This window comes from Halichoerus grypus, chromosome 11 (assembly GCF_964656455.1).
Source record: "Halichoerus grypus chromosome 11, mHalGry1.hap1.1, whole genome shotgun sequence".
NCBI lineage: Eukaryota > Metazoa > Chordata > Mammalia > Carnivora > Phocidae > Halichoerus > Halichoerus grypus.
In genome coordinates this window covers 44,276,571-44,289,606 of record NC_135722.1, presented here as the reverse complement: position 1 = coordinate 44,289,606, position 13,036 = coordinate 44,276,571, and the positions used below count along the sequence as shown (strand labels likewise).

The 13,036-nt window shown below is 40.2% G+C and overlaps 1 long non-coding RNA gene across 1 annotated transcript in view; it reads right to left on the bottom strand.

Moving 5' to 3' along the window:
• LOC118518491 (uncharacterized) overlaps window positions 1–12,693 on the bottom strand; it is a 190,270-nt gene extending 177,577 nt beyond the window's left edge. Inside the window, exons 1-2 of the long non-coding RNA XR_013442426.1 lie at window positions 12,226–12,693; window positions 5,500–5,605 (exon numbers count right to left, since the gene is read on the bottom strand). This is a non-coding gene — a long non-coding RNA (uncharacterized LOC118518491). The remainder of the gene's footprint in view (window positions 1–5,499; window positions 5,606–12,225) is intronic.
• Window positions 12,694–13,036: the final 343 nt, after the last annotated feature.

Here is a 13,036-nt window from a genome sequence, read left to right as displayed (position 1 = left end):
ATTACTGCTTCTTTCCACCAGTCTGGAAGAGGTAAGGATTAATCTCATTATTACTTTAATTTGCATTTCTCTAATTTCTAATGAATTTGGGCACCTTTTCATATGTTTGCTGGCAAAAAGCTTTGCTCTTCCACAAAATGCCTGTTTATATGACTTGGCCATTTTTTACTGGGTAGTTTGTCTTTTGGTTCCATTTGTAAGAGTTCTTGGTATATTTTCATTACAAGTTATATATCTATCATCTGCATGACAATCATTTTTTTTCCAAATCAGTCATTTGTCCATTGACTCTGCTGATGAACTTTGCCATACAGAAGTGTGAATTTTTATATAAATAAGTATGATTAAACTTCTGGTTAAAGGGGTATTTCCCCAGCATTCCCAATTCTTAGGAAATCTGGGAATGCAGCCTCCCAGATTATCTTGCAAGACATTATTGTATAATTTTTTATATTTAGTCCTTATACTTAATTTTTTTGAATAAATGTAAGACAAGGGTCCAAGTTTTTCTTCCAAATAGATAGCCAGTTTTGCCAGGACCATTCATTATAGAATATATCCTTTCCCACTGAGCTAAACTACCAACTTTCTAATGTAGAAGATGCTTATTTAGTCCAGGATTTATCTCCAGAATCTTTATTCTGTTTTACTGATCTAGTTACCTATTCTTATGTCAATGTAATATTTAATTTATAGTATTAGTATACTCTGACATCTTATAAACCCTCTCTCACTAGTCTTCTTATATTTTTCTGAGCCATCTTTGGGCATTGATGCTTCTGTATTCTCCCCACCCCAAACCCACTGGGATCCTAATAAGAATCACATTAACTCTACATATTAATTTTAGAAGAACTGACCATTTTAACTTGTCTTCCCATCCAAAAACATGGTGTTTTTATTTGCTTATATCTTGTTTTATGACCTTCTATAAGACATATAACTCCTAATGATTTATTTGTTCCATATTAAATTTATTCCTGTTTTATAATTTTGTTGTTATTAAGCAGTTGCTAGCATTTCCATTTGTAGCTCTTTATTTTTGTAGATAAAAACTGCTGATATTAATATATTTATCGGGGGAGGCAGAGGAAGGGGAAGAAGCAGACTCTCCACGGAGCAGGGAACCCGATGTGGGGCTCGATCCCAGGACCCTGGGATCATGACCTGAGCTGAAGGCAGACGCTTAACTGCCTGAGCCACCCAGGTGCCCTGGCTTCCTGGATTTTCCGTGCATATAGTCATATGGCCAGAAAAAGAGCTTATTTTTCTCCTCTTTCTCAGTATTTTTTTTACCAAATTATTTTACTTATTCATTATATTTGCACAAATCTCCAAGACAATGTTAAATAATAATGTCGAGGATAGGCATTTTGTCTAGTTCTTGCTTTGAATTAAACCCAATGGTTTTACTATTTTACCATTTAGGATAATATTTGCTGTTCATTTTGGTAGATAATCTTTATTTGGGGGGAAGTTTTTCTTAGGGATAGTCCCTAATTTAATCAGATGTCTTTCAAACTGATATGTTGATATATTTTCCCCCATAATTTATTGATGAATGGATCATGTTGATAGGTTTCCAGTAGTTGTATTCTTGAAATAAACTATACTTGTTTTACTACTCCTAAATACATTATTAGAATCTATTTGTTAATGTTTTATTTAGAAATGTTGCACCTATATTCATATGTGATCACTGTCTATGACCTAATTATAAATTTAAACTGTCCTTTAAAAATGAGAAAAACAATTGTGACTCTGTCTGGGCCTGTTGTCTTCTTCAATCATAGCCTTTTAATCACCTTTCCAACATGTTGTATAGTAACTAGTACATTCATATTTTCCACATCAGCTTATTCCCTTGGGGGATTTATATTTTGGGGGGAAATCAACCCTTTTTTTTCCTGTTTTCAAACATACTGCCATATAGGTACATGTAGTATTCCTTACAATTAGTTTAATCTCTGTCATTTCAATTTTATATACTTTGTTCTCCTGTTTTTTCTTTAATCATAGAACCAGGGTTTGAACTCTAGTCTTTCTGTTTCCAGCCCCAGGGCTCATGACCTTGTTCCATACTATATACCCTTAAGGTTAATTTAGGCTGAATCTATAAATGTAAATTATTTTGACTGATTTGATTGAAGAGATTAGTCAACTGCAGAAATCAGATTTGTATGAAGTTTAAATTATCCTAATTTTTCCTTAAAATAGCTATCTTGGCACAAATAGAATCAGCAATAATATATTCATGCTTGGCAAAATCTTGGGAGAATTTGAATTGTCTTCAATTAGCAAGCAGACCCCTTGTTTTCCTTCATTCTAAAACTGGTTTTTAACCAGCACCAATAATTTCCATGGAAGAAAGCAAAATCCTCTTTATTTAAGACTATAAATGTTATTTAATTCTTGAAAATGGTATTCAAACTAACATGAGATTTCTTTCAGTTTAATAAAATACTACCTAATTAGGAAGAAGCTTTACTATTATCTCTAGGGATATATTAATATCATTAAAAGAACATATGGTTGAGAAAGTTGTATGTACATTTATAATTTTGTTCCCTTCTGAATATGAAACACTATTTAATTAAGATTATTACTATCTTTAAAGCTTTTTCTCAAAGGAAATGTTCTTCATTCTAAGCTACATATCTTCCTTTCAAAAAAAAAATTTTTTTTAAGAAATCCTGAAATTCTACAGATAGATACACTCTGGTTGCATCCAAAGGAGGACTCCCTTTCTCCCTCCCTCATTATATTTCTATAGTAGAATATCAATCAGGGCTGCTTGCATGTGTTGCTTTCTTTCTCTCTTGATGACAATTTCTTAACAACTGTTTTTTTTTTTCATGAGAAAACTGGAGAGATAAACCAATTCTCCATATAATTCAGGCAAAAACAAAAGAAAAGAGCATAGGGCCTGGCAGAAGGGTACAGAAAAGACCATCCTCTGGACTTAGATATAGACTCAGACTATTATTCATCCATCCATCTTGCTTTCTCCTCATTTTAAACATCTTCTCTGCCCTCATGGTCAGTATACTTCAATTTGTCCCATGTTCCTCGGTTTTACTTCCATCTTAGAATTCCACTTTCTTATTTTCTTGCTGTATGTATAATCTGATCTGTGCCTAAACGATTCTTCCATCTACCTTCCCTGTTATGAGTTTAATTGCATACCAACAAAATTCATATGTTGAAGTCCTAACCCTAGTACCTCACTATGTGACATTATTTGGAAATTTGGAAATAGGGCCGTTGCAGATAAAATTAGTTAAGATGAAGTCATACTGGAGTAGGGAGGGCCCCCAATCCAATATGACTGGTGTCCTTATTATGAAGAGGAAATTTGGCACAGACAAACACACAAGGAGAGTGCCATGTGATTTACAAAGGCAGGGATCGGAACATGCCAAGGAATGCCAAGATGGCCAGCAAACCACCATAAGCTAGGGGAGAGGCATGGAACATATTCATCCTCATACTCTCTGAAGGAACCAACTCTGCTGACACCTTGATTTCAGACTCCTAGCCTCCAGAAGTGTGAGACAATACCTGCCTGTTGTTTAAACCACCCAATCCGTGGTACTTTGTTATGGAAGCCCTAACAAACTAACATATTCCCCAAATGTAATGGTATTTGATCTACACTCATCCACATTAACTTATCACTTTAACTGATAACAGTGGTCACCACGTCCTTGTAAAATTCTCTCCTAACACTGCAAAACTATAGTCTGGTGATCCTCTTCTGTTGATTTTTCTTATCTTCTTCTCTGATTTCTCTTCCTCCAACCCTCCAAAATGTCAGTACCCCCAGGTTGCTGTCCACAGTCATTTCTATTATTAGTGGTAATACATTTTTTGGAAATAATTCGCTTTTATTGAGCATATGCCAGACGTCATCCTAAATATTTTATATATACCATCTTACTGAATTCTCACATCTACTCTGAGAAAAACGCTATTTTCTATCCCATTTTGTAGATGAGGAAACTGAGGCTTAGAGAGGTTCGGTAACTTGCCCACAGCCACAAACAGTATGTGGCAGAGCTGAAATTCAAACTCAGGTCTGTCTGACTCCTGAACACAGACTCACTCCCATGTTGTCTCTCACTCTTTCTCCACAGAGAACAGATCTCTCTCTACCTGGTCTCTGAAACCTTACACAATTCTGCTGCTTTGTCTTCTTTCCAATGCAAATGAGCCTGTATTCTGTACCTCCAGAGCCATTTCCCCTCCCATACTCCAAGTCTGAATTTCCACCTTGAACTCCTTTTGTCCAAAACTGCACCCCTTCCATATCCCTCCACATATGCTTTGCCTTCTGCACCCCCTGTCGATTCCACAATCTCCTCTGCCACCCATACTTATAAACATCATAGCATTTTTTTTAAAAGATTTTATTTATTTATTCATAAGAGATAGAGAGAGGCAGAGGGAGAAGCGGGCTCCCTCCTCAGGGAGCCCGATGCGGGACTCGATCCCAGGACCCTGGGATCATGACCTGAGCCGAAGGCAGAAGCTTAACCATCTGAGCCACCCAGGCGCCCACATCATAGCATTTTTGATTCTTTCCGCCCCTGGCCCCTTTTTATAATCAGTTTATAATCAAGTTGTGTTAATTTTACTCCAGAACTAAGTTGCCCACTTGGAGTAATGCTACACTCTTCAAAGCCCCTTTCCTGCCTGAACCATCCCCAAATCGCCTCTGAACTCGCTTTATTGTCTATTTCTATTCATCTTGAATCATTACCACTTCCCACCCTCTATTCCAGTGATTGGTCTACATGTCTTATATCCCCCACCAAACTATGAGCTCCTACAGGGTAGGAACTGTGATTCATCTCAGAATTTGCCACAGCACTTACACAATATCTAGCACATGGTAGGTGCTTAGCAGGTATTGACTGGCTTAATTTGTAAAGTCTCTAAGTAAATTAATGTATTAGCCAAAGTGACTATTAGACCATTTGAAATCCACAGAGCTCAGAGCAGCAAAACCTTGAAAGTAGATTCAAATCACCAAAATCGCCAGGAGATCTGATTCACCTGAGTCCCATTCTGATCCTGTCAAAGGTTGTCATTATGCACAGCAATCCTGCTTTTTTGTTCCTGTGGAACACTCCAGGCTAAACCATCCACTGGCACCAAAGCCCTTTTCTCATCACTCCCACCACACCCTGGAAGGTCAGAATATGTCATTATCCTTCATGTTTCAGTCTACAAGATGCTGGGTAGGTGCCTAAACCCCTTTGCAGTGATAATAACTCTTGCCGAAGTACTTTGAACTTGGCAGGTCCCATTCACCCTGCTGTTATGAGCATTCCCATGCCCAGAGGCCACCACTAGGAGGCTCCAGCATGTCCCTGAAGCCAGGCTGTTCAGTGGAGAAAAACTTCAAAGTCCTCATTCCAATCTCCAGATAGGGGAATGCACTCAGGGCATCATTGCAGCAGTGCTCCAGATAGGGCCATCCCAATGACCACTCACCTGAGTATATAGCCAGAGGGTGTCCCAGGGCCTGATGAGGAACAGGTGTTTATCTTGTCCCTGCATATTGAAGATTCCTTGTGGCAGTTACGTGGATGGCCCCTGCCTGCAAAACAAAAGAGAAGGATAAGACCTAATCATCTCACAAAGGGAAGAGGGGCTTTGAAGAGTGTAGCATTACTCTTTTTTTTTTTTTTTTTTGGCATTGGTCAACTCACTATGCATAGACTGTCTTGGTGCTACTGTTCAGTGTTTATGGCACAAACACACATAACCAAGTACCCCCTTCTAAAATGCTCTACACTGATTGCAGCCATTGAATTTTTACATATATCAAAGGGATCAAATATTCTGTGTATAAATAGAAATCCAGACATACGAAGTATTTCGATCTTGGAATGACTGTAAAGAAAAAGGCAAGATCTACAACTTTATTTCTTTCACCAGCTTGATTTCAAATGAGGTATGACAACTAAAGTCATTTGCCAATTTTTGTAAATTAATAGTTAGCATAATCAGAGAGTTGCTTCTAAATTGTATGAAGAACCAAAAACATCTGGCAAGTAATATATTCTACAAATTGAAAATACTTAAGTCAGTTTTCAGTAAGCTCAGACAAGGAACATTTGCACACGCCTCTAAATTGTCTTAGCATTTATACATGCAAACTGAGAAAAATATTGTATTGTGGGAAACATAAAAACAGTATTTTAAAAGTACAAATAACCTTTCAACAGTTGCACCATATACTATGATGTCATATCTATTCTCACACTGGTCAAAAGTATCTATAAAATATTATACAGCGTGACTTTATTACAACACAGGAACAATGTACAAATAATATTTAAGATCCCAAGTTCCCAAATAGTAAGCTTTGAACCTTAAAAATAGTATTTGGAGTAATATAAATTTTACTGCTTAAACAATAGCAAAAAAGACTAGGTGATGTAATTGGGAATTTAAGCAATCATCTATTTGCACAAACGTACTCATGTTTCTAAACTGAATGTTTTAGAATAAGCACAGTTTTAATTTAATAGCTAAGGATCAAACTCTAGGTTTTGTTTAAATAAGTATTTCTCATATGGTAAGGAAACCTAAACACAGGCTGTTTACAAGACATCAAAACTTCTGGGGAAAAAATTAATATATGGTCATTTTTACATTTGCCAAAAATCCCTCTTTATAAACCATCAGTGACCAAATTTTTTACTATTCAGCTGTTTCCTATAAATATAGTTCCACTGAGGATAACTACATTTTTTTAAACTTTTTTTTCTGGAAAGGTGCACAGCTAACACTACTATTTTGTATTCTTATTCAAAATGGAGGTCAAATAACATTGCTTTATGTATTTGTTGGTAACTCGATGTTAACATCCCAAGAAATTACTGTTGCCCCACTTCTCCAGCCCATTTTCTTCAATTTACAGCAATAAAAAAATGCTAAAATTCAAATTCATGTACGTATGTATGTGTGCACATGTGTGTGTATCATGCTAAATTTTTTTCTTTTTTTTATTCTTTTTTGAGAGAGAGAGAGATAGCAGGGAGGAAGGGGCAGAAGGAAAGGGAGAGAGAATCTTAAGCAGGCATCAGGCTCCACACCCAGCACAGAGCTGACTCACAGCTTGATCTAATGACCCTGAGATCATGACCTGAGCCGAAATCAAGAGTCAGACACTTAACAGACTGAGCCACCCAGCCACCTCTAGATTTTTAATTTTCTTAAAAAGAACACTGAAACATAAAAACAAAAAAACTCTGCTTTAAATTTGGATTTGCTCATATTCCTGTGCAATTTCTAGGCTTAAACTTTTGTCTTGGTTATTTTCACTAACAGCTTTCTAGGAGTATTTGTATCATGGTCACTTTTTAAGAAAAATGATTAATTCCATCTTGCCATTAAGTCATTATACCTGAGTCTTCATTATTATCTTCTATAAGGCCCACGGTCTCCAAAACATTTTTAGGAGTCCTGCATACTCCATCACAAGCATCCAACATGTTACAAAATACACTCAGCCCCTTTTAACCAAGTCCTGCTTCCTCCAGTCCAACTCGAATCCAGAGGCTTTCCTCCAAATCTACTTTCTTTCTGAAGAGCAAGGAGGTAGCTATGGCTGAAGAACACAAGAAATCTGACTGGACCCATCTTGGGTGCCCACGTGACTTGTGATTCTCTTAAAGGATCTTAAGCTGCTCTGAGTGAGGTGGCTGCACTCTTGAGCTTTTCTCCACTTAAAGATCTCTGCTAAACTTCTGCAGAATCACAAAATGGTGACTCCCTTCTCTACTTCTGCCTTCCCTACTTCCGTCCCTAAAATGTTTGGGACTTGCTAAAGACAAATAACTGCAGTGACTACTACGATAACTGGGGAAAAGTCTCAATTAAAAAAAAAAAAAAAGACTTCTGGGGAGCCTGGGTGGCTCAGTCATTAAGCGTCTGCCTTGGGCTCAGGTCATGATCCCGAGGTCCTAGGATTGAGCTCCGTGTCGGGCTCCCGCTCCAGGGGGAGCCTGCTTCTCCCTCTCCCACTCCCCCTGCTTGTGTTCCCCCTCTGGCTGTCTCTGTCAAATAAATAAATAAAATCTTTAAAAAAAAAAAAGTCTTCTGAGTCAGAAATATCTCTTGACTATGATCAAAACTATTGCCTATTTTTCTAGTGCTTGCTGTGCCCGTTTGAGAAACCCGCTTATCTTTCAGACTCTCCACCCAAAATTCATCTTCTGAGTTACATGTTTTCAATTCCAGCACAGATGGACTGGATGACAAAGGAAGCTCTATGCTATGAGGACAGCTGTTTATTTCAGGGATGGCAACTCCTAATACAAGGCCAACAATGATTGCCTTTGTGTGCCCTTTTCTGTTTTTCGGAATCTGCTAGGATCCTATCATCAAAATAGTAGGAAGCAGTTTTAAGATCTTCATTGCAATTCTCTCTAGAAGTACTGGCTATCTGGTGTTCGCTGTGTTCATCTTGACAAGCACACATATATACTTACACAGCTCTCTTGGTCTCGTCTTGATTTACTTTCCTGGGGAGAGATGAGGTTTCTGTAAAATCTTTTATAAGTTATGTCTGACAATGGGTCTTGCCGAAGACTTTTTGGATGTGTTTTTCTTGTCTTCTTTCCTTTTTGTCAATAATTGACAAGAATAAAGATGAAAGAGAAAAGGCTTGATCCCGATAAGTGTCATCTTTGGTTGGCTTAATATTGCCTACACCCTTTTGTCATGTTTAGAATGTTTGTTTTTAGGAGTTTTATTCTTTCTACAAGACAAGGTATGAAAATACATGAGATGTTTTCAAAATACTCCAAAATGATGTGTTCTGAGTTTTCCTTTATAGCCATCAGAGTTTTCAAACTGGTGCTCATCTGGTTACAACTGATGATACTTAAGACATACAAAAGTAAGCTCAATTCCTCCACATAATAAACATTTAAGTCATCACTATCTGCACACAAACCAACACTAGGTGTTATCTATGGTCATAACTCAAGAAGGTTCATTGGAGACGGGGAGATATAGGTCCCTGAAAAGAAAAAAATTAAGCCACTATATGAGCAAGTTCATAATAGGTGGTAAGAATGAAGATGGTTATATTAAGAGTAACTATGCAATAAATATTCTTTTAGTAATACTACAGGTAGTACATATGACAATGCTTTGATTTCAATACAAGTAGTATTGGATATGTTTAGCAACACTGTAAGATAATTCAGTGACTTGATGTACTTTAGGTAGAAATGATTACTTTCCTGAGCATGTGCTCCCTAAACAAAGTACAGGCTGTGAATTGATTTTTAAGCAGAAAAAAAAGTTTGTTTCCAACTTGCCAATTTAGTGAAGTTTAAAGAAGAGAATATTTCTGTTTGATAAAGTGTATCAAAGAGGTATGTGATGTTTTGAGTAAGAAAGCAGAGGATCAAAGATGAAACTTCAACTGGGGATCACGCATCTAGAAGAAACATCATTTCAAAACCAGACACATCAAATCACCAAAAATTAAAGATGCCAATTTACAATAGCAGCTGTATTCATCTAAGAACATGTCATAAAACCAACAAAGCCATGTTCTGCTGGAAGGTACTAGCAAATATCTACATAAAGTCCCCCCTAAGACTAGCATATTATCTAGAATAGTAATTTACACTTGTACGCTGTTTCTGCTTTCAAAATGTTTTCACATCCCATATCAATAATTTAATGAAAAAGGATGTTCTGTGATGTGCCATATACAGCTGTAACGTAAACTAAGAGGGAAAACATCTGGACCATTAGGCAGTGGTTGCAGGCACGATAGCTTTGTCTTTTGTACATTGTATTATGTCAAGATAAACTCCAGACTATGAAGCTGGGCTCCAATCAAAACAAGATCAAATAAGGCTGACAAAACCACCTAAAAGCCAAGGCAAGAGAAGCACATTGGGTATGTGAATCAAACATCTACCTACTGACCTACACAACAACAGGGAAGGAACAAAAATAGAACGCAGATCTAGATTCCACGGTTAATTTAAACTGCTTGTCATTTCATCTTTAAATCTGCCACTTTGATCAGGGTTGGCAACAAGGAAATAGAGTGTGGTTTACAGAAAGGACCTAGTAGGAAAGAGAGAAAAAGTTATGCACCAATATACTCACTTAACCACATGGCACTTCTCCGAAGCTAAACATAATGACCCCAGAAAACAAAACTGTGAAGTGGCTAGGCAGTCTTCCTTTAGGAGAGCCCTCTTTCTTGGGCTATTTCTCACCTTGTCTACTACCTCCCTATTACAATTTATTAGTCCCCCCACCTGACAGTCATACTCCTCAACCCTCCACTCTCAAGCCTTGGAAACAAGAAAAAAGCTTCAGTGTGAGTGGGATGAGGTCAGATATTCTTAACCAAAATTTAACATATAATATCAGATGTCTGGAAGTGACCTTAGAAGTCTCTTTTCCTTAATTTTTCACCCCCTGCATCAATTCTCCTATAATAATCTCCACACATGGAATCCAGTCCGAGTAAACACCTCCTCTGATTGTAAATCAAGGCTTCCTGGGGAGAGCCCATTCCATTTCTGGACTGTTCTAACCATTAAAAGGTTTTCAGTCATGCTAAACAAAATTAGCTCCCTACAGTTTCTCCTCACTTGAGAAATATAAAACAAGTCCTTCTCCTCCTGGCAGCCCTTCACTTTATTTGAAGACATCTGTCACCTCCCCCACTGAGTACCATGTCCCTGCAGTTCAAATATGCCCAACTGCTCTTCATATGACATGATTTATAGACTCCTAACCATCTCACCCAGCCTCTCTTGGACATGCTGCAGTTCAATAAAGTCCCTCTTCAAAAGTATGGAAGACAATATTGCAGGGAGTCCCTCTTGCCCAGAATGAAAGAAAATATTGTAGGAATGGCCTAAATATGGAATGAAAGCCTTTATCTGCCATTAAAATAATTGCCAGCACCAAGGATAGAATGAACAAGAAAAGGGTTTCTATTATTATCAGACTGGGGGGTGGGTGGCAGGAAGGTGGGAAAGAGAATTCGCGATGCTTTTCATTCTGTGATTTTGGTATTAGATTTTACCACACAAATGAGAAGCAGCTGTGTGCAATGCTCTCTGCTAGGGATTTTTGGAAAAACAAATGAGTAAGATACAGCCCTGAAAGCATCCCACAAACCCATCCTCTGCCCCTTATCCCCTCCTCTTCATGCAAATCACAATCACACAGGTCTTTTTGATAAGGCAGGCTTGAAGTACTCATCCATGTCAGAGCACCTGGTTGGGGCTAAAGACCCTCTCAGGAAGATGAGCTTGACCTGACCCCAGAAAAGGTGTTAACGTCTGTTCCCTTGGACCACAGAAGTATTTAATATGCTTGCATCACGGGTCCCATTGACACTCTCATCACACCAGCCTAGCTCTTGTACACTGCACCCGCTCTTCCCAGTCTGAGAGCTCTCCCCTCTTCTCAAAACACAGCCTTCTCCTCCTTCGTCGGCCCAGATCCCCTGCTACTACACATGTATTTCCATTCTCCCTGACCCTGAGGTGGACTCCCCCAGTTCTGCTGACTGGCAGGTCCTGAGCACAGGGCTTGTCTACCTATAAGAGTCCCCAACACCTTGCATTCTCTTTGCCCTCGTCACTGTTTGCAGCCACCAGTAAGGACACACACACTGAGGCTGTTCAGCTATACCAGACTTTTACAGAATCCAGAACCGAAAGCCCTGGAGCTCATTCGTTCTACAGCTGACAAAATGAGGGAAGTCCAGAAAGTTAACTGATCCCTTTGAGGTAACAGAGGGACCCTCGGGATAGCGTGTATACTATCTTGATTTTCCGGCTCAGGGCTCCCTCCGAGGGAGGTCGTTTTTAAAATCTAAACACTTCCTGTTTTGAAGTATCAGCCTGGAAGTGGATGTGACTCTAGCTCGTCCTCTTAATATTTTAAGAAAGAAGTCTAAAAACTCAACGCCCACCACACAGTACAGAAGATAATGTCGCCTCGGTGCTAACTGCCTATCAAAGAGCTGGTCAGAGCGCTGGTCTCCCACATTCCTCCGGCAGAGGGCGAGGATTGAAGCGCAGAACTCGGCTGCCCTGGATTTTCGCTCCTCAGGGCCTTCCCACGGCCCGGGCTCACAAGCCCTGGCACCAGGCCGAAGAGAGGGGTGGGGCAAAGCTGCGGCGACTCGGGCGGCCAGGCCCCGCCCCCGCTTACCCGGCCGGGCCTTCCCCGGAAGAGGGGGGCGCTCTCGCCCCCGAGTGATCCTCGGGGTTCGGACTCCACCCGGGGCGCGCCCGGACCCGCAGGCGGCCTGGGCTCCGTGCCTTCTGCCCCGCGCAGGAAGCGGACCTGGGCAGCAGTCCACGCCAGCAGGGGCTGAGCGGAAGCTGGGAGCCCGACATGCCCGCGCCCTGTCCCGCACCACGCTCCGGCCACGCCCCATCACAGGCCACGCCCCCAGGCTCCCGCCTGCGCGCGCGCCCTCCCTGTTGCCTCTTCGCTCCGCGGTCGGGTTCTTCCACTTTTCCGCCCCTCCCCCCTTCCTCCCGGGCCGTGTGCCTCTCTCTCCCCGCACCGCCCCGCACCCTTCAGGGACTGCGCACTTCCGCCCTCCGCTCCCGCTTCCAGGCCCCGCCCAGAGGGGCGCGGAGACCCCACCGTTAAGGCAGTGCCCACTGGCAAGAAGTCAGATTCCGTCCTAGATGCTCTCGGTTTGAGCCCCCATGTGGTAAGCATTCGTACCACCCAAGAGTGGACAATTAAATGTAATAATATGAGCTAACAGAGAACGTAGTAAGTGCCAGGATTTGTTCCAAGTAAGTTACCAGTATTGTGCCCATTTTACAAATTGGAAGACTGAGGTACAGGTTGATTAAAAAGTTTAAGACTGATGGATAAATGGGAAAGTGGCATATCCATACAATGGAATATTACTGAGCAGTAAAAAGGAGCCAACTGCTGATATGTTCCAGAACTTGGATGAATCCCAAAAACATCATGCTAAGAGAAAGAACCCAGACACAAA